Source organism: Talpa occidentalis, unplaced genomic scaffold (genome assembly GCF_014898055.3).
Source record: "Talpa occidentalis isolate TD23 unplaced genomic scaffold, MPIMG_talOcc4v2.1 talOcc4.2, whole genome shotgun sequence".
NCBI lineage: Eukaryota > Metazoa > Chordata > Mammalia > Eulipotyphla > Talpidae > Talpa > Talpa occidentalis.
Genome location: NW_023602073.1, coordinates 50,053,359 through 50,077,492, shown reverse-complemented (window position 1 = coordinate 50,077,492; position 24,134 = coordinate 50,053,359). Strand labels below are relative to the sequence as shown.

Here is a 24,134-nt window from a genome sequence, read left to right as displayed (position 1 = left end):
TCTAGAAAAAAATAAAACATGTGTTTATGTATGAGTTATCCACTACAAAGGAATAACAGCATAACAGCTCTAACAATGTCTTAAAGTGAACAATTTGAGGCTTGCCTGTTAATTAGATGATGTTGGTGTTATAGGACAGGGAGAGGGGCAGCCCAAACCCCGCAAACCTGCCTATTCTACATGGGTTCTGCCATCCGCCGCATCAACACAAAACATAGGAGACTTTAATGGGAAGGAACTTTAATAAAACTAGGAAACAATACAGGTAAGCAAAGAGTCTAGTTTCTAAATGAAGCATCCAGAGTTACCCGTCCCCTCGTGGGTAAAAGTCCATCCAAATGGGATTGGCCCAGAACAAGGCCCCAAAGCCTGCTACAAGTCTAAAGCATCTTCCAGTGGGGACCCACAGAAAAGGGTCACAAACAACCGGACAAGCCCGGAAGGAAAAGAGCAAAATCAACATCAAGATAAAAGCTGCCATTGTCACCTCCCCACGGGTCTCACCCACATCTGTGTCACCCAGTCCACGACCAAAAGACAAGCGCAGCTTCTTCACGTGTCTCTAGGCTCCATGCGCCTCCTCCAGGTCTCCTGGCTCCATCCTGCTTCCTTTCTTAGTCTCTTCTCCAGCTTCTCCTCCTCCTGCTCAGCTCCACCCTCCCTTGGGTGGGGCAGGGAACCTCCCCCTTTCCTGGGGACCACCCTGTTACAATCCCCCCCTTTTAATTTTTATTCCACCATATCTATGGTGGCACAATCTCAGGGTGTAGTCTTAGGAGACAGTCTTTTTTTCAGGGTTACAATGTGTGTAAGAGAAGCAACAATTAGTCAGCAGCATTGTCCATGAATGTCCAGTATGACAGTTTCATTATAGGACAGGGAGAGGGGCAGCCCAAACCCCACAAACCTGCCTATTCTAAATGGGTTCTGCCATCCGCCGCATCAACACAAAACATAGGAGACTTTAATGGGAAGGAACTTTAATAAAACTAGGAAACAATACAGGTAAGGCAAAGAGTCTAGTTTCTAAATGAAGCATCCAGAGTTACCCGTCCCCTCGTGGGTAAAAGTCCATCCAAATGGGATTGGCCCAGAACAAGGCCCCAAAGCCTGCTACAAGTCTAAAGCATCTTCCAGTGGGGACCCACAGAAAAGGGTCACAAACAACCGGACAAGCCCGGAAGGAAAAGAGCAAAATCAACATCAAGATAAAAGCTGCCATTGTCACCTCCCCACGGGTCTCACCCACATCTGTGTCACCCAGTCCACGACCAAAAGACAAGCGCAGCTTCTTCACGTGTCTCTAGGCTCCATGCGCCTCCTCCAGGTCTCCTGGCTCCATCCTGCTTCCTTTCTTAGTCTCTTCTCCAGCTTCTCCTCCTCCTGCTCAGCTCCACCCTCCCTTGGGTGGGGCAGGGAACCTCCCCCTTTCCTGGGGACCACCCTGTTACATTGGGACAAGGCCTCAGAGTAGACTAAAAGTTTCAGGAAATGACTGATGGACTTTCTCTGGCCAGGCACCTGACTTGTGTGCCCCAGATGACCAGATGACCTCTTGGGAGTCTCCAGCTTCTATACTCCCTGCTTGCTTTAAAGTGCGAATGTGCCCCTGCTGGGTCAATGGATGCTCTGTTGCCTAATTGTTGGGGACTTAGACTTTGGAAAAAGATCTCTGGGCCTGTGGGCATAAATAAAGACAAAAGTCTTCTATAACAGTCTTACAATCTAAAAATTAAAAACTAGAATGTTGCAACTCTAAATGCAAATAAAGCGAGATTGTGTTAAATATGTATGTAAAAGATATGCTAAAGGTCTGAAAAATTTAGCCTCAAAACAAAATAGCTATCTTGGAAAAAAAAAACGTGTTGAAGCTTTGCAGGTCTGAGAGAGGTATCTTAGAAAAATGCTATGTGCTAGAATGACTTGCTTTAGGAATATTCAAATTTATTATCAGTGGCGTACTTACGTAAAACCAAACTTTAATTTCTTTTCCATCTGCAGTAAAGGCTCAAGTATTCTTAAACTGCTTTTACTAGTTCTTGATGACAAATTAAAAACTGTTTAGGTAATCTAAAATCTTGGTTCTCTTTTACCCTCGGACTTGGTAAACTGAAAAATATAGTCCTGTCAGCATTGTTGGGCACTGTGAAAATATATCTACTTTTAAAAATCCTCTAGTTATTACTCTGGGTACCTTATAGTGTTGTTTTATAAAAATCTATATATATTATTAAGCCTGTGACGAAACTTTTCTTGGAGTCAAATTTCAGAAATGGTAATTTTTTTTTTTAAGTAAAATTATTTGATGTGTCTTAGGACTCTTAATAAATTATTTTCCTTATAGCAAAATGCTAAAACACATTGGACCAATCTAGAAATGTTAAAACTTCATAAAAATTGTCATTGAGGGAAAAAGTTATATCTTTTCAGCATATATAAAATTGATTAAAGTGTTCTAAAATATATGCGATTTTTAAAACCTAGTATGTTCTGGTATAATATTATTGGATGATTCTGATTATACTGAAATATATATGTGTATGTGTGTCACAAAATTGAGCAAACATCCTTGTCTTTTACCTTAAGCCATGATTTAGGTATGGTCATTTTCGAGTTTTTGTTCTTTCTAAAGTTTATTTGCTGAACTTTGTCTTCAGAAAACTCACAAAAAGAGACTGACAATATACATATGTTTTGGAACTGAAAAAAACTACCGAGCCTATAAAAATTTGATTTATGAAAATTACCAACAGAAGATGAAGACTTAATATATGGAAAGTACACTGAGGAAGATTTGAATAATATTTCATGACTTTTAAAAAAATTAGTCTTTAATGTTTTAGGTTTTTTTTGGTCTCTAGAAACCTTGTCTTTAAGCTGGGCTGTGTTCTTAGCAGTGGCAATTTGCATCTTTTTATGAACAAACTGAAGCATAGGCAATATTTGTACTTCTCAGGACAATGTCTATCTTTGCATAATCTCAGTAGGGAATTTTATGTATTTCTCCTTAAGTTGGTAAATTAAACATGTTTTGTTACAAGGCTTTGATTGAAATTCTTCTGGGAATAAACTGCTGAGCTGAGAAGAGCGAGCCAAGAAGAGCCTGTCACCTTGCTTACTGGGTTCCAGAGACCTCCATGAAAGGTGAGGAAGCTGCCTCCATGGACAGGACTGAGGAAAACCCTGGAAAAAGTTCTGGGAACCTTGAGAAGAGGAAATCTCAGGTGAAGTTTGGTGAGACTGTGACTTAGATAAAGCCGGCATGGACTGGATGTTAAAAAGCTCACGCTAAGGCCTGTGGAATTTTCAACAAAGCCAACAACACTCTACTTGTTTACTCTGCCCTATGAGTTTATGCAAATATAGGGAAAATTGTTAAAATTAGATTTGGTTTACTATTTTACAGAATTGGGATGAGGGTAGAGAAAAATTATGTCTCAGTAACTATTTATATTATTCTCTGGTCCTCTCCAGTGAGGGCTATAGCCTTAATGTCATCATCTTGAGGAAGAGAAAAAGTAATCCCTCTTACATTTAGGACTACGCTGTGTTGTATATCTTGTCGCTGCCACACCAGCACCAAGACCTTAACATCATGTCGGGAACTATGGCACCAATAAGTGCAGGCCTTCCATAGTAAACCCCCACCATGACGACCCTGTTCAGCAGGAAGCAGCCAGATGACACGACACCCCTTTTCCCATAGAAATGGAAGGTCATAACTGAGAGTGGGGATTATGATACAGTTAACAAGTTTGTCTTTCCCCATTTCTTGCAATTCCCCTTATCTAGCATTGGCAGGATTGATGGCTTGTCTTTCCCACTTGTTGCAGCTTCCCCTCCCCTTGGGAAGAAAAACAAGCTGGCGCCCACCCGTTTCCCTGCAGACCCTTCCCCCTCGCCCAAAGAAAAACAAGTTGGCGATCACCGTCTCTGTGCCTTGACACCTTCCCCTTCCCTTAAGATGAATGAGCTGACACCCATCCATCTCCCTGTTGAGCTGGCGCCCACTTGTCTCTGTGCGGACCCCTTCCCCCTCCCCTTCGCGGACGCCTACCCATCTCCCCCTGTATAAATACCCCTGCCCACGGCCAGAGAGCAGGATGGTGGTTTTTCAGACATGAGTCTGCCGCCCTCCTCATTTGTCGACAAATAAAACCGCTTTCCTTTTCCTCAAACTCAGTATCCTTTTATTGGCTGAGGGAAACTGAGGCCGGCGTTCGGTAACAACAGGGTAACATGGTGGACGCTGCATCTATCAGAGGCTGGTGCTCCAGTCAGAGGTGATGCCTCATGCTCTCAGTGGACTGAGAAATTTTCTGAGTGACAAGCTGATGGGCAGCAGCATTGTCCCCGGAGCTCAGAGAGGCTGGTGAGGACCCTCCCTGCTGGACATGGAACAGGATCACAGGGCCTCCTCCTGGGATCCCACATGATTCCCAGATGACACACGTCAGGGCTGGGGTGGAGGACAGGACCCCCAAGACCAATAAGCAGGTGCGGGGTGCACAAGTGTTACCGAACGCCGGCCTCAGTTTCCCTTAGCCAATAAAAGGAAACTGAGTTTGAGGAAAAGGAAAAGGAAAGCGGTTTTATTTGTCAACAAATGAGGAGGGCGGCAGACTCATGTCCGAAAAACCACCGTCCTGCTCCTTGGCAGCGGGCAGGGGTATTTATACTAGGAGGAGATGGGTTGGGGTCCGCGAAGGGGAGGAGGAAGGGTCCACATGAGACAAGTGGGCGCCAGCTCAACAGGGAGATGGATGGGACCAGCTGGTTTTCATCAAGGGGAGGGGGAAAGTGTAGAGATAGGGGAAGGGGAGGGGTCTTCACAGAGGCCCATGGTTGTCAACTCATCCATCTTAAGGGAAGGGGAAGGTGTCAGCACAGAGAAGGGTGATCGCCAGCTTGTTTTCCTTAGGGAGAGGGGGAAGGGTCTGCACAGAAACTGGAGGGCGCCAGCTTGTTTTTCTTCTCAAGGGGAGGGGGAGGCTGCAACAAATGGGAAAGACAAGCTATTCATCCTGGTAATGCTAGATAAGGGGGAATTGCAAGAAATGGGGAAAAGACAAACTTGTTAACTGTATCACAAGTAGGATCAGGAGGTTGCCAGAGGCCCCTCTGAGCAGGTTGCTTCAGATGTGGCCTGAAAGGTGAGGGTTTGGGGAGCAGAAGCAGCAGGAGTGTTACCGAACACCGGCCTCAGTTTCCCTCAGCCAATAAAAGGAAACTGAGTTTGAGGAAAAGGAAAGCGGTTTTATTTGTCGACAAATGAGGAGGGCGGCAGACTCACGTCCGAAAGACCACCGTCCTGCTCTTTGGCAGTGGGCAGGGGTGTTTATACAGGGGAAGATGGGTAGGGGTCCGCGAAGGGGAGGGGGAAGGGGTCCGCACAGAGACAAGTGGGCGCCAGCTCAACAGGGAGATGGATGGGTGTCAGCTCATCCATCTTAAGGGAAGGGAAAGGTGTCAAGGCACAGAGACGGTGATCGCCAACTTGTTTTTCTTTGGGCGAGGGGGAAGGGTCTGCAGGGAAACCGGTGGGCGCTGGCTTGTTTTTCTTCCGAAGGGGAGGGGAAGCTGCAACAAATGGGAAAGACAAGCCATCAATCCTGTTAATGCCAGATAAGGGGAATTGCAAAAAATGGGGGAAAGACAAACTTGTTAACTGTATCACTGTCTGCTGTTGTATCCCCCCAAATATAAATGGGTCACTCATCACATCTCACTGAGTTGGAATCATTCAGGGCAGCACCTGTTTCTGTGCCCACACAGCACCAAAAGGGGCACAGGAGAGGCATGCTTCACTGAACAAGAGTTAGGCAGAGAAGTGTTGCAGGGGGCCTTGCTGCTCCAGCCAGATAAGATGCTGGCAAGCAGCTAAGAGAATGGGCTTCACTCTGGGGCCGAAGACTTTCAAAGAGCCTCAAACCATGGGACTGAAGAAAAAGGGCCTCACACCTTGGGGCCAAAGACTTTTAAAGAGCCTCACACTGGGGGCTGAAGATTAAACATCCCTTTGTTTTTTGTTCTTGGTCATAAAAAGAAAAAACTTGTCGGTAAATACATTGGGCAATAAAGTATATATATAAAAATATTGTAAGCACATAGCATGGAGAATTACCTGCTTAAAAATTAAACACTGAACGATTTGGCCCACCTGACAATGGGAAATAATTGTTATACATGAGCATGCCTGACAAGCAATCCAGGACGACTATAGTAATTCCTTCTTTTGCCTTTTTTTTTAGAAGTTTCTTAGGAAAGTTTTTTTAATGATCTATGAAGTTAATTGTGTTAAGAAGTTTCTAGGTAGAAAACCATGTTAGCTGATAACTAGAAAGCAGCTGGTCTCCGGCTGAAGGCCATATACATCAGAGGATTCTTTTAATGCTTAGGCTTTAGTTTATAGGAGTGTACCAATGGCTATCAGCTGTCTTAGGTGATAGACTAAGCTGAAATAATGAATTTTAGTGTAAGGTTTAGTTTTTTTTTTTTGCTATTATCCTTGAAGTTTGCCTTCTTGCAAAGAAGCATGAAGGAGCCAGATGTCTATGGGAAAAGAATGCACTGATTGTTTCTGCTTTGCTTCCATATATACGTTGGTGTAATCTCACTGCTTGCAAAAATGTATAAAAAGGGCCTCCCCTGTGGCACAGTGGTTGAGTGCTGGGTTGCGAAGCTGCCCACAGCTTCTGCAGTGCCAGTTAGATCCCTAGCTGCTGGGCAAGGGTCCCACATGGTGCACAGACCTCTCCTGCTGCCTGCTGCTCCCCTCAGCAGTGTACTTCATCAGTCTACCTGTTCTGCTCCCCACTCTGACTCTGGTGAATTCTCTCACTCTCCCGCACTTCTGACTGTATCCAGTGTTTGTATAAATAAATAAATATATCTTTAAAAAAAAAAAAACAAGTATAAATAAAGACCCGCTGAGGCCCTCAGTAGGAGATACTTGCAATGAATAGAGTGTCTGTGTCTGCCTCACTCCCCTTCTCCTCATCTGTCAAGTTTTGCCGACACCACCTTATCCTTTCAGGGACCCCAGACATGACATTTTGCCAGAGCTGGCCTTCAGCAGAGAAGACACATGGAGGCTGTGATCAGGGTGGGGGAGGCTCAGCACACACTGTGGGGCTGTCACTCAACTGGGCACATGACCTTGGGTAGGGAGAGCTGACAGTGAGGGGCTCACAGCTCTGACTGGGCACTCCCAGCTAACAAGGTCCCCAGAGAAGAAAAAAGGCACAGAGCTGGATGCACCCCTGCTCCCCACTCAGGACTGGCCCCACCCTCCTGAAGCTCAGGGATAGTGTGCACAGGGCAGAGTCTCATGGCTGAACTAGGAGAGGCAGGTGTCAGGGGTGCCACAAACATGAGCTCAGATGCCCCAGTCAGAGCACCTGCACCAGAGGCTGGAGGACTGCAGACCCCACAGTCTCTGACTCAGCATCTCAAGGATCAGGTCTCTAGTCCTACCTAAATTTCAAAAATTGGAAATTTCAAGTAGCAAAATAAGCCCCAGAAACTTGAGACCTCAAGGGAACATGAAATCACAAGAGAACAACTCTCCAGTACACAACTACAAAGCCATGGAAGATCATATCTTACTATCAAGTAGAGTTCAACATTGCCATCATAAAGAAAACCAAAGAGATGGAAAAAACACATAAAAGTGAATCAAAGGATAAAACAAAATGGAGAATAATAAATGAATTTCTTGGAAAATAAAATCAGTGAACAGAAAGTAGAAATTGAATTCTTAAATGAACATCACAAAGACGGAGGCTCTAAAAAGTTCAACAGAGAAGCTATTCACTCCTGTATAAGCTATTGGAGCAGAAAAGACCAAAGAGAAGATCAAGTCAGTGACTTCAATAATAATGAACAATGGACCAGAAAGAAGAAAAAAGAGAAAAATGATGAAAAACTGGAAGAACTAACCACCTCTGTGAGGAAAGGCAATATAAGTATAATGGATACTCCACAATTTGAAGAGAGACGGGAACAGGGGGCTATTCAAAGAAGTAGTAAAATTACATATATATATATATACACACATATGATGACATATCACTCAGATTTTTTTTTAAGATTTATTTTTATTTATGCATACAAGAACTGTGGTATAGGCCAGAGTTGCGGAGGATGAGAAGATTCATCAGAGACAGAGTGGGGAACAGGACAGGCAGATCTACTGAAATTCAAGGGAGCAGTGGCTGGGACTGGAGAGGTCTGTGCGCCATGTGAGTAGCTCCCTCATGTTGCAGTGGCTGGTGAAAGCTTGATAATGCTGAGATTAACCCCTTGCACCACCAGGGAGGCCCACAGACATTTTTTTCTTTTAAATAAGTAAAATCAGGCCATTTAAAATAACATGGATGGAACTGAGGACATTATGCTAAGACAAACAAACAAAGGCAATTCCTGAAGGAGGAGCTCCCAGAGCCCCTGGGGCCCACCCACCCGAGGGAGACACAGGACAACAGGGAGGGATACACAGGACAGGGAGGGGAGGAGACAGAGCACAGAGCTGGGGCAGGAGCAGGGCACCATCTCCTCAGGGCTGGGGAGAGACAGGGCAGGAGGCAGCCAGGCCCACACAGAGGAGCAGGGCAGCCAGAAGCTCTGGGCCCAGGGACTCCCCACCAGCAGGCTCAGGGCCCTTCCTGGTGACCCCTTAGGCCTTGAAACCAAGAAGGACAGACTTGGCTCCTCTCAGGGCTTCTGAGCCTCTGTGTTGCTAGAGACCATGAGGTTTATTGGAGAAAAACATCCTCCCTTCACTTCCCACCCCGTGGAACCCATACCCCAGACCCACTGTACTCAGAACACCAGGCCCCTCCATTCCCAGCACCTGGGCCCGGGGTGCAAACTGCCCTCCCCTCCCCATCATCCCCCAGTGACTCCCAGGACAGAGGGCCAGACCCAGGTCCCCCATGAAGGACAGGCCAGTGCCTGCTTTTGTTCTGTGCACTCAGTGTGAGCAGGTGTCCCTGAGAAGCATCAGGACACACGACATTAGCCCAAGGAGTCGGGGTCCCCCCACAGACTCCATCCTGCTCTGTCCGCTTTTTCAGCTCACCTGAAGGTCAGTTCTTCTCTAGCACTGACCTGCCAGGGCCAAGGTCAAGGTCCTGCCCCAAACACAGCAGGAACCTGGTCAGATACCCACTTAGGGCTTCGTCCTTTTTGTCTCTAACTCTGTGCAGGATTCCTGCCTCCGGGTGAGGGACCCAATGGGACAGAGCAGCAGACAAGGGATGATAAGACCTGATCAGAGAAAGCACCTTCAAGCCACCTACTGGTTGGGGGCTGGGAGCAGGTAGGCCATGTTTCAGGAAGGACAGACACCACAGGCTAACTCTCAGGTCACCGCTGGACTTGGCCACTCTTTGTGTGACCATCTTCATCAAGTCTCTTAACTTCCTGCCTCACATTCCCCACCAGAAAAAAGGGTCAGTATCAGCATCTCCCAACAAAGGTTGGAATAAGAATTACATGAATTATATTGGAAGAATCACTACCTAAAATTCTAGAACAGGGTCCTGCCCCAGGAAGCGTTACAGACACATTATTAAAATAAGAAAAGTACAACCTTCGATGAGGTTGTGCTGGTTCCTCTTAGAGCTACACCATTTCCTCTGCCACCTCCCACCCCACCCAGCCTCACCACATTCTCAGCCCCTCCTTACAGTCAGCTGCTCCCCACTTCCTTCTTCTTAAAAGAAACATGTCTAAAAACTGACATACCTGCTTTGAAATGGTGCGGCTTTTTGTGCGTCCCTTCAAGCTTGAGATTTTCAGTGTTTCCAGCAGACCCTGAATCTTCCCACAGAGTTTGCACCTGCTGTTAGCTGCTCTGGAGCAATGCTGGGTGCCAAGGGAGCCTCATGGTTCACAGAAGATGGTTCAAGTGGGATAGACAAGCAGAATCTGACACATGTTGAGGGGTGTCTGCAGAGGCCAGCCTGCGGGTCCTCACAAATTTCTCCCAGAAAAACCAATCACTGTTCTCTGGCTCTTACACTATTTGAAAGTGAAAGCTGAAATGCAATTCCAACAGCCTCTACCCTGCCCTCTGGAGTGCCGGGGACCAGCCTCCGGCAAAATGTCGTGTCAGGGGTTCCTGAAAGGATGAGACGGCCTTGGCGACCTGTAAGGGGCTGAAACTTAAGGGCTGAGGGGAAGGGGATGAAGTAGAATGAGGAGACACTGACACTTGGTGAGGTGCTAGTATCTTCTGCTGCCAGACTCAGCAGGTCTTTTTTTATTCATTATTAGTAAAAAAAAAAAATACATTATCATGTGCAAAGCAGAAATAATTAGTGTATTATGTTCCCATAGACTACTGGCTCCTACGGGTCTCAGCTAGACGGTAGCCTTCAAGGTTAATAGATAAAAAAACAGACCTAACACTAAAACTTATTATTTCAGCTAGACAATTACCTAAGACAGTGGATAGCCGCCAGTGCATCCCTATCAGCTAAAGCCTCAGCATCAAAAGACTATTTTATTCACATGGCCTTCAGTCAGAGACCAGCTGCTGCTCAGCTATCAGAACTTTTTCTACTACAAACTTCTAAACACAGTTAACTTCATTTAAAAACTTTCCTAAGAAACTTCTAAATAAAAAGGAAACTTCTAAAAAAACAAAAGAAGGATTTACTATAATTGTTATGCTGGATTGCTTGTCAGATATATACAATAAATTGTCTCCCATTGTTAATTGGGCCGAATTGTGTAGTAACTAATTTCTAAACAGGTAATTTTCCGTGCCAATTGCTTGCAGTCTGCTGATACATATAATTTATAGCCTAATGTACTTTTTGGGAAATTTTGTCTCTCTTTATGACCAAGAACAAAAAAATGAAGGAATGTTAGATCTTCAGCCCCATGGCGTGAGGCACAAGGAATCTTCAGCACCATGGTGTGAGGCTCTTTAGCTTCAGCCCCACGGTGCGAGGCCCTTTACTTTCGCTGCTTGCCAGTGTCTTATCTGGCTGGGGCATCAAGGCCTCCTGCAGCACTGGAGTGCACCCCAATTATCAGCAGGGAAACCGAAGGATCAGAGGACCCAGCAAAGGGATGGTGCAGGTACCCTGACACCCCGCAGACACAGGGAGGTAACCACCCAGCACCCAGTGTTGAGCACCCACTGTGCTCCAGGCTGCTTGGTTTCCAGACCCAGAACTAGAGATGAGTGAGGGGCCCAATCAGGACGGACACTGAGCCCTATGCAGGGCTATGAGGGTGCCCGATGGTGACCACCCCAGTGACCCCATAAGGCAGAGCCTGTGAGGAGCCCCAGGGGATCGGTTTTTCTTTTCCTCACAGCAGCTGACTCAGAAGCCCCCACTCCCTGGACACCAGGAGTCAGCACTGGGCACCAGGAGCTGCCAGGGCCTGGTCCTGCCCATGTTACGTGGACAGGGCCTGCAGCTTGTTCAGATGTTAATGTCACCCAAACCTGGTCACGGTGACCAGACCCTGTCCCTCCAGGACACGGTGTTACCAGGAAGGCCCAATTCTGTCTTCAAGGAAACCAGGGATCCTGGGCTGTTGCGAGCCAGCCACAGCTGTCTCGGTGTCAGGGGTTCCTGAAGGATGAGACGGCATCAGCAAAATCGTGAGGAAAGGGGGAAAGGGAAATGAGGAGAGGTAGACACTTGATCAGGGTGCTGACATCATCCTGCTGAGGGTCTCAGCAGCCCTTTATTTATACTAAGCAAATCGTGAGTGCACAAGCATAAGGTAGGAAGATAATAATCATCACATGTTTTTTCAAGAGCAGACAAAGATCTGTTTGCCATCCTGCAGAGGTTATGACACTTATTATTCTTTGTCTTAAAGAAGGCACAGTTGCTAAACAAATGTTTTCAAAATAGTCATTTACTTTAAATAATCCAACAGTTATTGTATTACTAGCAAAAATCCTATGTGTCTGCAACTAACATTTCTAAGTTTGCCATGGTGAACTATTAACCAAGGGCTGAGGGAAACAAAGGGCAGGAAGCCACCTGGGGAAGGGAGACAAAGAGATTATTCCTAACTAATCTATAAAGTTTAGACTAACATATAACTAATTGATTAAAGTAAAAAATAGAAGGCTTATATAGAAATCATCATTTATAGTATATTGTTTTTATATTGATTTGATATTAAGGAACCAAGGGCCTGGAGGGCGTTAATGCCAGGCAAGCCACACTGACTCTTCCCTAGCCCCCAGCTCTCAATTAAGGGAGGAAGTTTCCTAATCTAAACAAAGAGTTTTCTACTTATCACTTCTCTACTTTATATAGTAGCCTAGTTTCCGTATTTAACTATAAGATCAAGGGGCAATTTCCTATTCCATAAGGTTGCTGGTTGTTGTTCTAAGGAACTACAAATATTTTATCAGGGGCAGGGGTGGAGATGGTTATAGCCTTTGATTCTCAAAAATGGTCAATATGTGACATATCAGTAGTTGTAACATTGACCATTTCCCAGTGCGTTATTTGCGCTGCCATGATTACTAGCTCAACCATTCACAAATTGCTGTTGACTTATTCTTGAATGCATACTCTAACAGCTATCATACCAATTGTCACATCCAGGGGAATTAGCCCTAAACAAACAGGAAGAATTTAGCAGGAGTCAACTATGGTGTCTCCTGGTTTTGTAACAGGGTGGTCCCCAGGAAAGGGGGAGGTTCCCTGCCCCACCCAAGGGAGGGTGGAGCTGAGCAGGAAGAGGAGAAGCTGCAGAAGAGACTAAGGAAGGAAGCAGGATGGAGCCAGGAGACCTGGAGGAGGCACATGGAGCCTAGAGACACGTGAAGAAGCTGCGCTTGTCTTTTGGTCGTGGACGGGGTGACACAGATGTGGGTGAGACCCATGGAGAGGTGACAATGGCAGCTTTTATCTTGATGTTGATTTTGCTCTTTTCCTTCCGGGCTTGTCTGGTTGTTTCTGACTCTTTTCTGTGGGTCCCCACTGGAAGATGCTTTAGACTTGTGGCAGGCTTTGGGGCCTTGTTCTGGGCCAATCCCATTTGGATGGACTTTTACCCACGAGGGGATGGGTAACTTTGGGTGCTTGATTTAGAAACTAGACTCTTTGCCTTACTTGTATTGTTTCCTAGTTTTATTAAGGTTCCTTCCCATTAAAGTCTCCTATGTTTTGTGTTCATGCGGTGGATGGCAGAACCCATGTAGAATAGGCAGGTTTGCGGGGTTTGGGATGCCCCTCTCCCTGTCCTATAACAGATTTGGCGAATGGCAGAACCCACTTAGAATAGGCAGGTTTGCGGGGTTTGGGCTGCCCCTCTCCCTGTCCTATAACAGTTTATCAGGAATTTTCTTATATTTGGAGCATGGCTCTCCTCTGCCACCCAACTGTTATTGTTGTAGAGCAGCCCCGATACAAAACAGGGTGCCTGACTGTGGGACCTCACCCACGCGCTTAAAAGGATTTATCCATGCTCTACTGCAGGCACACGCAAAAGGTTAATAAAAGGTTTATTTACACGGGAAGGGGAAATCAGGAAATGTACAGCTCAGGGAGAAAAGTGGGAGACAAAGTTTTAAATGACTCCTACCCGATCCGCCGATCAGGAATCCCAAAATGGCACTCTGAGAGCTGGCCGCAAGCCAGGAGCCGTGAAGCCAGGAGGCAAGCAATAGCGAGCCAGCCCAAGGCCCACGTGTTTGGTTTTTATATCCAACCTGGCTGCCCAACTCCACCCTCAGGTCCCAGCCACCCTCCCTTTGGTGGTGATGGGATTTGTCTTTCCCAATGTCTTGATGGCTTTAGTCTGGAGTGGGGGTGGAGTCCACAAAGCCTGTATGGAATTAGCTCAGGATATCATTTCCTCCTAACATTATCTTTAACTTTATTTATTTATTTTTTTAAATAGAGGCATGTTTTATTTATTTGTTTGTTCGTTTATACAAGCACTGGGTACAGTCAGAAGCGCGAGAGGGTGAGAGAATTCACCAGAGCCAGAGCGGGGAGCAGAGCAGGCAGAAGGACCGAAGTACACTGCTGAGGGGAGCAGCGGGCGGCAGGAGAGGTCTGCATGCCATGTGGGACCCTCCTCTGGTGGCCTGGGAGCAGCCGGGGATTGAACCGGGGCCGCAGAGGCCGCGGGCAGCTTCGCAACCCGGCGCTCAACCGCTGCGCCACCACCGGGGAGGCCCCATTATCTTTAACTTTAAAGTAAAGGAATTTCTTTCTCAAAAGACCACATCTCTATATGAAAGACTTGGCCAATAGATGTTTACAGACTTTTGTTCCTAGAAGTTTTTTCACTTTGTTAATGTAAAGCCAAATGTTAAACTGCTGCCTTTTTGGCAGAGGACTACTAATTTTATTAAAAAATGTAATATTTGTATCATGCAGTGCCATTTGTCATCAAATTGGTTATTCAGTGATTGATCAGTATCTGCAGTTTTACTTTTAAATGAATATTTTAGCAATGGTAGAAACTAGCCATAAACAAATGAGGAGAATCGTGGAGTCAGCTAACGAGATTCCTGATTTTTCAGAAATCTGCCCCATGCCCGGACTTTTGTCAGACGACATGAGTAGCATTGCTCCCATACTGGGCCTCCCCTCGCCCCTCACTTCTTGTGGTTTCCCCTCCTCAGTGAAGGGCACCTGTGTACCCCCAGTTTTCTCTGCCAGAAACAAAAGGATCATCTTCACAGTCCACTCCCCTCACTGCCTACTTCCCATGCACCCAAATGTTCAATCCATGTCCCTGACCAGCACCTATTCCACATCACCTTCATTTCTCACCTGGCCCAAAGGTGAGCCCACCTCACCTCCAGCCTCACCTCCCCCAGTCCATTTCCTTCCAAGCCATGACTCTCTCCAGTCAGCTCATGTCATCTCCCTGTCTCATCCCTTTAGGGGATCCTCAACTTAAAGGAGGAGCTCCCAGGCCTCCCCCTCCCTCTCTGACCCCTTCCCATTGCTTTCTGGGGGCCCCCTCTGGCTCAGGTAACTCCTCCAATTCAGGGAGCTCTCCCAGCCTCAGGCCTCCTCACAGTTCCTGACACTCCTGCTGCCTCTGCTCCCCAAGCCCCTCACCTTTCAGGCCACATCTGAAGTGACCTGCTTAGAGGGGCCTCTGCCAAACTCCTGATGCCACTTGTGCACCCCAAACCTGCTTATTGGGCTTGGGGGTCCTGTCCTCCACCCCAGTTCTGACATGTGTCATCTGGGAATCATGTGGGATCCCGCGAGGAGTCCTGCTCTGTGTCCAGCAAGGAGGGGCCTCACCAGCCCCAGCTGAGCTCGTCTGCAGAGGAGACAATGCTGCTGACCCTTGGCCCCTCAGCCTCGTCCACTCTGAAAACTCCTCAGTCCGCTAAGAACACAAGATGTCACCTGTGACCTAAGCACCTGCCCCTGATGGGCACAGTGTCCACCATGCTCCCCTGTCTGCTATTCTATCTCCCCAAATATAACTGTGTCACACACATGTCATCTCATCTCACTGAGTTGGAATCATTCAGGGCAGCACCTGTGACTTCACAGCACGTTCTACACACCAGGGACCCGACTCCTCACAGAGTCACTGCTTCACACCAACAGGCTTGTCCCCGCCAGGGCTCACTCTCCCTCTCCTGAGGGGCCTCCTATGTCCCTCTTTGTGGAGTGTAGGATAAATGTAGGAGGGCAGCCTTTTCTGTCCTCCCACCATTAGGATTGCCCTGCCTGATGGGGCACCTGCAGTTGTTCCACTGTTGTAAACTGTGTTGTTTACTTCTGTGAGCCAGGGGTCAGTATAGAGATATGTGCCAAGAGAAAAAGAAACAGAATAGGCAGGAGAAAACGAATGGGAGAAGAAACACCAGAAAAACCCAGAGTGAAGATTTGAGGGGGGTGCCTGGGGCTTGGAGGCCTGCAGGCCTCCTGTCCCACCCCACCCCGGCACCCTTGCCTGTGGTGTACCTGGTTGCTGCACTACATGTAAAATTGTTAGGGGGAAAAGGATGTCCCAAAGCTAATTCCATACAGGCTTTGTGGACTCCACCCCCACCCCAGGTCAAAGCCAAAGACACTGGGAACTCCAAATCCCATCACCACCAAAGGGAGGATGGCTGGGACCTGAGGGTGGGGTTAAGCAGCCAGGTGGATATAAAAGGCAGACACGTGGGCTTTGGGGGGGTCCCCCATTTTGGCTCTCCACCAGTTCACAGCGTCCGGCCAGCTCTGGGAGTGACTTTGGGTTTCCAGGTCGTCGGATCGGGTAGGAGGCATTAAAGACTTTATTTCCCTATTTTCTCCCTGAGTTGTACATTTTCCTTATTTCCTTTTCTCTTGTAAATAAACCTTTTATTAACCCTTTGTGTGTGTCTGTAGTAGAGTATTCAAAAGTCCCTTTAAAGCGCACGGGTGAGGACCCACAGCCAGGAAACCGTTTAATATCGGGGTTGCTCTATAACAGCTTGGCGGTTGCTCTATAACAAAAGCTCAATAAAAGCCTGCGAAAGTCACAGAGGGCTCCAGGACTCTCCTTTACCCATTCTGCCAGATCATAGAAACCCTAACCTGTGCCCATCCTGCCCCATATTCAGCCAGACTGACTGACCCTGATGCACAGAAATGCTTGGTTTCTGACTAAAGTCTGGTCTGAGATATTAAAACTCAAAAGATTTCTTTATACTCTTGAACACATCCCACTTTGTCATCCTTAAAATGTCATTTATGATCATCTTAACTTGGTATCTTGGAATATCCTACTTAATTTCAAAATAAAGAGACAAGGAATAATTCTCTCCTCCATATTTACCCCCTCAAACATCATCAATCACTGTCCAATAGGGACATTTCTCAAGGCCTAAAAGTATTGAGTATTTGATGAAGAAACAGGGGAAAAAACCTACTATATTGAGCACCTACTAAGTGCCAGGAGCTGGGCTGCACAGGTGGTATCTGTGGCCCCTGATTCTCACACCTGCAGACAGAGATACAGGAGCCTGAGTCAAGGCCTCTGTGTAGTGACATAATTCAGAACTTTCCTGGGGAGGGGCTGCAGCTGCAGGATGTGCCCCACCCCCACCCCAGCTCTCAGCCCAGCCCAGCCCCCAGCTCCACATTCCTCAGGGGGAGGGGAGCAGGAAGGGGAACTTGGACCCAAAAATGCCCCAGGAGGACACAACCAGAAATCTCATCTCCCCCCAATGCTGCCCTTGGGTCCATCTGGGGATGGGAGGAGGGACAGAGCATAGGGCAGGTGTCCCTGGACACTCACCCCCTCACTGCCTCCCCAGCCCCTCAGGGCCTGTTCCTGCTCTTGGTGAGCACACACTGTTCCCTGTTTGGAAATAGTTTCAGGTAAATACATGAGGAAACTAAAAACAGTGGGGAATATAAAGTGAGTTGTAATTTTAAAGTACAACTGTTGATGGGAGGATTAAACCCCTTTTCTTAAATTTGCAATCAATAGAGTTTATCTTGACTCTGTAAAGAGGATGAGTTTGTAACAGGGTGGTCCCCAGGAAAGGGGAATTTCCCTGCCCCACCCAAGGGAGGGTGGAGCTGAGCAGGCAGAGAAGAAGCTGCAGAAGAGACTGAGGAAGGAAGCAGGATGAAGCCAGGAGACCTGGAGGAGGTGCATGGAGCCTAGAGACTCATGAAGAACTGCGCTTGTCTTTTGGTCGTGGACGGGGTGACACAGATGTGGGTGAGACCCACGGGTAGGTGATAATGGCAGCTTTTATCTTGATGTTGATTTTGCTCTTTTCCTTCTGGGCTTGTCTGGTTGTTTCTGACCCTTTTCTGTGGGTCCCCACTGGAAGATGCTTTAGACTTGTGGCAGGCTTTGGGGCCTTGCTCTGGGCCGATCCCATTTGGATGGACTTTTACCCACGAGGGGATGGGTAACTTTGGGTGCTTGATTTAGAAAATAGATTCTTTGCCTTTCCTGTATTGTTTCCTAGTTTTATTAAAGTTCCTTCCCATTAAAGTCTCATATGTTTTGTGTTGATGCGGCGGATGGCAGAACCCATTTAGAATAGGCAGGTTTGCGGGGTTTGGGCTGCCCCTCTCCCTGTCCTATAACAAGTTCACTGGATTCTCTTCCACTGCAGGAAAATGATCAAAGCCACATCAGAGACAGAGAGGAGAGCAGAACAGGCAAACTGACTGAAATACACTGCCGAGGAGAGCAGCAGGGCAGACAGGAGAGGCCTGCTGTGCTATGTGGGTAGCTCCCTGGCCGGCCAGGGATCGAACTCATGCTGCAGAGGCTGTGGCTAGCTTCCTAGTGCTGTGCTTAACCCCTTGCACCACCAGGGAGGCCCGCCAATATCATTCTTAATGGCTAACTAATATTCCACTGTTTGAGGCCAATTGCTTATTGTAGGGCCTTTGGGTAGATCTCAGTTTAAATCTCAATATTTATTGCAATAAATATTCTTGAATCTAAATATTTGCATGATTGTCTGATTATTTCCTCAGAACAAATTTCTAGAAGTGGACCCATAGAGACAAAGGGTCAAAGGACAAACATAATTTTAAGGCTTTTGTTACCTGAGTGTCCCAGGCAAGTCTCCAGAAGTAGGCAGGACTCTGAAGCCTCAGCAACGGGGTCTGCACTGCCTCCTCTAGCCAGCCCTGGAGGTGAGAACCCTGACTCACTGACGGGGAGATGGCGTCTCATTCTGTCTTAAATTGCCCTTTGCTGTGTGGTTAACATTATGTTCACTTGTTAATGGCCATTCATGTGTCCTCTTCATGAGTGTCCTGCTCGTGGCTCTGTCCTTTGTCTCATCTGTGTCGCCATCATGTCCCTGTCACCTTTCTTAACTGAGGAGGCAGCTGTGGGTGGGGAGATCTGGGCAGAAGAAACTGGTGTAAAAAGTCTCTGCTTTGCACTGTTTGGGTGACTGACGGGGAGGAATTTGGAGTCGTGAGAAGTTACAGGAAATCAGGAGGAGACTCCAGACAGGGAAAGAGACCTGAGTGGGCAGAGCGACTTCTCCATGTCTGTCATGTTTCGTGGAAAGGAGGCTGGGGCTTGAGAGAAAGGAGAGGAGATGGCAACAGAGACAGAGGAGGGTCGGGGGAAGGGGACCAGTATGCGATGGGTCAGAAGCTGAGGTAAAACTCTGTGTCAGGAAGGTGCTTGACCTGGTCTTGCCCTCTCTATCCCTGCCTGAGGGGAGCATGTGCGCCTGCGCAGGGTGATGATCTGTGCTTGGGGCCCAGATGCCCCCTGTCCTCTGGGACCTCACAGCCCAGGAGTGTCTATACTTCCCCAAGTGCGTGTTTCCCTTCCCAGTGATTCCTGACTGTCTGCTGGGAGGGGGCTTCTGTCACCATCACAGGAGCTGCCCAGGCCAGGGACACAGACAGTTCTCTCTGGTGTAAAATGATCCTTTCCTGACATGTCCCATCAAATAGGAGTTTGTTTCACTCAATTGACTTTTCCTTCATTGTATATTCCCTGAGAAGGATAAACCTGTCAGTCATTCACTCCTAAGTCTTTAGACTTTAAGAGGATCCACTTCTGAGCTGGTGCTGCTGGTGAAACCAACCACAGAGAAGCTAATCGCTTTTCCCAGTTGTACCAATAAGCAGAATGATCCACCCCCAGAGATTGGAGTTCAGAAGACTTGCAGCCCCTCTGGTCACTCAGAGCCCTCTCTGCTTCCCTGCTGGTTACTCTTCATCTCCCCAACTTCTCACCACCATGGAATCCGTGGCTCAGTCCCTGGACCTCTTCTGTTTTTTACCTGTCCCTAGGGGCTCTCATCCAATGTCATGACTGCTGCCAGACTTAACTGTTCACTGGAAGACAATCTTAGTGCTGATGACCCCAAATGTGTGTATCTAGGTCAGACTGCTCCCCTGAGTCCCAGCCTTGAACTTCCCATGTCTAATGAGTACCTCAGACTCAACCTGTCAAGATGGATCTCATTCCCCTCCATACCATTCTCTCCCTCCCATCAGAGCTGGGCTTTGCAATTCTGTTCTTTTAGTTGTTCAGGCCCCCAAATTGGAGACACTGTGGCTCCTCCCTTTTACTTGTATTCTACATCTATCAGCCTTAAATCCTATAGACTCTACCTTCAAAATGCATCCAGAATCTGATGAATTCTCATTTCTGCTCATTCTCACTGTTAAACGCTATTCCAGGCTACTACCCTGTCCTGCATCTCCTGATTAGTCTCCTCCCTGCTGTACTTGCTCCCTTGATAATTTCTTTGCATGGTAACCACAATGTGTCTGTTAAGATATGAGTTGAATGATGTCCTTCCTCTACTCCAAACTCTCTAATCACTTTTCCACTTGCTCAGAGTTAAACTAAATTTCTTTTTGGGCCTATAACATCCTGCACTTCTGCCTCCTCCCTCCCCTGCCCAGGCTGCCTCTCTCACCTTCTCTCCTATTATTCTTAGTCTCCATTGGGCCACACTGGCCTCCTCACTGTTTTATAAGCAGGCATATTCACGCCTCAGGACCTTTTCACTTGCTTCCTCCCACTGTCTGGTCTGCCTTCTTCTGCGGTCACTTGTATGACTTGCTCTTTAGCCTCAAATGGCATCTTAAAATTTGTGAGCAAACAATAAGGATACAGAATAACCAAAACAGTTTTAAAGAACAAAATGGAAGATTTATACTTTGCAATTTCAAAAGTTACTATAAAACTGTGGTAATGAAGGGCCTCCCCGGTGGCGCAGCGGGTTGACAGCAGCAGGTTGAGCGCAGTGCTTTGAAACTGTCCACAGCCTCTGCAGCACAAGTTTGATTCCCGGCCAGCCAGGAAGATTCCCACATGGTGAAGCAGACCTCTCCTGTCTTGTCCACTGCTCCCCTCAGCAGTGGATTTCAGTTGTCTGTCTGTTTTGCTCTCTGCTCTGTCTCTGGTGAATTCTTTTTTTTTTTTTTTTAAGATTTATTTTTATTTATTTATACAAGCACTGGATACAGTGAGAGGCGTGGGAGGGTGAGAGAATTCACCCAAGCCAGAGCGGCTGCGCTTTGATGATGTGTGGCCTTGGGGGAACAAAGCCATGATGTCCCTCAGTTCTTCTTAAAGGTAACAAATCACCTTCCTTAAAAAGGAAACCCCATCATCAGCAGATCTATAGTGCTCAGGTAAATAAGAGATTTTAAAATTCTGGGGATAAGAGAGAAACAAGGAACTTGCAAATAAACGAGGCGTGCAAAGGGGAGGTTGGAGAGGGTGGGGCTCCTCTTACCAGCACGCTGCAGGCCAGGAGATGGTGCTGGGTATTTTAAGATGGTTCAGGCAAACAGAACAAAATCTGCTGGGACTTTCGGGGGCAGAGCTCCCGAGAGAGGCTTTGAGGATTAGGCTCAGGACACAGTGCTGTCTACTCCGGGGTTAGAAGTGTTTTATGATTAGAACATCAAGCCTTACTGAAAAAAAAAAAAAAATAGCCAAATGAGTGATCATCTGAAAGTTATGTTCGAGAACAGGCCGGGCGATAAAGATGCCAGATCAGTTCTATCCAGCCATGATCTCACCACTGGGTGCCTCACAGTCATATAAATATTGCCCAGACTATTGTATTAATCATCCTTTAAAAAATGAGAGTTTGTACATTCAAATTTGCCGCATGCCTCTGCGCAGGATGAGGTGAGAGAACCGGTTTTGACATTTCAAACTCAAAATTTAATTGTGACTGCATGGAAACGTCACTTCAGAAAAGCGGGATAGGAGGTTTTTGTTTTTTAAGAAAATAAAGAAACCCAGATGTTTGTGTGAAATTGCCCAAATTTTAAATATTAGGCTTCATTTCAAAGGACACCTGTGCTCTGCAGGGACGGCCTCTGCCCCCGGAGCAGACGCGTGTTGCTGTCTCGGGCTGGTCTGAGCAAGCGCGGGCCAGGTGGACCGGACTCTCCTCCTCACTCAGACTCACCCTCCGCCTCTGAAGACTCAGGAAATTCATTTTCTTCCTTTCCTTTCCAGAGTGAAAGGCCAACAGGAAGGCAGACAGCTGTTCCCTTGAAGAATTAACATTTGGACACAGTGCAGATTCTGAGCTCAAACACAAACACAGGAGGTCCAAACTCCAACCAAACACGGTTTCCATATTTAGCCCCAGAATCAGTGACTGTAGACCAGATACCCCAAGGCTTTGGGAGGGGATCCCAGAGAACCAATGAGGGGGCAGATCCTCGCCATGATCCACTCCCTGTCACTGCCCTGGGTGCTGCTCCCAGTGCAGCCTCCCCTGCTCATCCCCCAGGTCCAGCAGAGCCTGAGCATAGAGGAACCCTCCCCTCACCCCCCCGCCCCGCCACTCACACCTGCTGTGGAGAGTCAGGCCGGGCGGTGGGCAACACTGAAGGAACAGACCTCTGCTCCGGCCCAGACCAGTCTGCAGTGGGTGGGAAAAAAGAAACGCAGACAACCCCCCCGCATCGTTCAGGGGCCAAATGATTCCAAACAGGGTCCTTGTGAGGCACGTCTGGGCTCCTGTTCATGACGTGGAGGCTGCAGTTGGAGGCAGCCTCGGCAGATCAAATCTGAGAGGGAAAGATGCAGGGCTCACAGATGCTTGAGAGAGGCAGGCCTGGGGGCTCTGTGCAGATGCCAGGAAGCGCCGAGGCTTGGAGATGGAACAAGGAGAGAGGACTGGAGGAGGGACCAAGTGTTGATGAAAATACCTGTCACGGGACGCCCTTGGTCCCTCGGGCCCGAGCGCCTCCTGGAACCCAGCTCGTCTGGCTGCTGGTTGCCGGCCACACACTCCTGCCCCAGCACACCCATACTCAGCTCATATGGGCCCTTGTTACGCTTTTCCCCCTACTTCCAGGGAACCTCACCTCCTAACACCGAAAGCCCATCGTTCATGAAAAACACAGGCCAGCGCGTGAGATGGTCCGATGAACAGGGACTCTGGCCACGGCCCGCCGGGTTTTGGCCAAAGAGTCATCACGTGGAACTTGTACTAGCGGGGCTAGAAGTACCAGATAAACCCAAGTGGCGGGTGATTTAAAATTTCAGCTTACACCTAAAATAAATGACCCATCATGTTCTCCATTCATTTCAGTTCATTTTTCCCTTTATGTTTAGACAAAGGTATTGACAACGATGTGGACCGTGAGGCAAGTAAGCCAACAGGTTAACATTAAGTTAAAAAAAAAAGATACCCTCCTTTAAGGGATGAAGCTATGTTGGATGTTGAATCCCTCACTGCTTCCCCAGTCACACAGATTCATGTAACAAACGCTTTACATAACAGAGCACTTGAAACTCCATGTGGCATAGGATGTCAACCTTTATGACCTCGCACGTGACATTTGTCATTTGAAGCACTTTGAGATATCGCTTAAAACAAAGCTTCCCTAATCAAAACTGTTAGAATCTATTTCCTGATGTAGAATGAGAAAATGTTCACATGTAAAAAGCCAAGGGGAGGGCCTCCCCAGTGGCGCAGGGGGTTAAGACGCAACCTATGAAGCTGTCCGCAGCCTGTGCAGCACGAGCTCGATCCCCGGCCAGCCAGGGAGCAACCCACATGGAGCGGCAGACCTCTCCTGACTCGCCCGCTGCTCCCTCAGCAGTGTGTTTCAGTCAGTCTGCCTGTTCTGCATCCCCCTCTGTCTCTGGTGAATCCTCTCACCCCCTCCTCCCACCCCTCTGGCCTGTACCCCAGCTCTTAATGCATAAAAATATTTTTTTTTAAAAAAAAAAGCCAAGGGGACATTCAAAATGTACTGCTCCTTGGAATGTTCTTGTCTTAGGATGGTTTGGGTCAGCCGACAGCATTCTTCCCATAAACTAAACTGTCTCAGGAGCTCAAGGCATAGGTGGGAATTCCATTTTAGCGTGAAATTCTCAAAACATGTTAGTGTGACTTCGGTGTGGATGACACTGAGAAGGAAGAATGTGGTTCAGGACGAAACGTGTAGCTCCAGCCTGCAGGCGGGCAAACGGGTGTTGTCTGGGTTGGAGCAAAGCAAGGTCAGAGAGCTGGTTAGGGGCAGACACGGGGTGGGGGGGGAGGGACTCTGCAAGAACAAGAGCAAAGGTCCCAGGTGGCAACAGGATGTGGCAGGAAGAAGGGCAGCTCACCCAGGAGGGCTGGAGACAGGGAGAGGAGGCGGGATGGGCAGGATCAGACCAGTGAGGACAGGGAAGGCTTTAAGAAAGGGTTTTTGTGA

The 24,134-nt window shown here is 47.6% G+C and overlaps 1 protein-coding gene across 4 annotated transcripts in view; it reads right to left on the bottom strand.

The window, feature by feature from the left end:
- LOC119251364 (butyrophilin-like protein 1) overlaps nt 1-9,778 on the bottom strand; it is a 43,473-nt gene extending 33,695 nt beyond the window's left edge. For all 4 annotated transcript variants that reach the window (XM_054698680.1, XM_054698676.1, XM_054698678.1 and 1 more), the window contains exon 1: nt 9,751-9,778. The gene's annotated coding sequence lies outside the window, so the exon portion shown is untranslated. The remainder of the gene's footprint in view (nt 1-9,750) is intronic.
- Between the last annotated feature and the right edge of the window lie 14,356 nt (nt 9,779-24,134).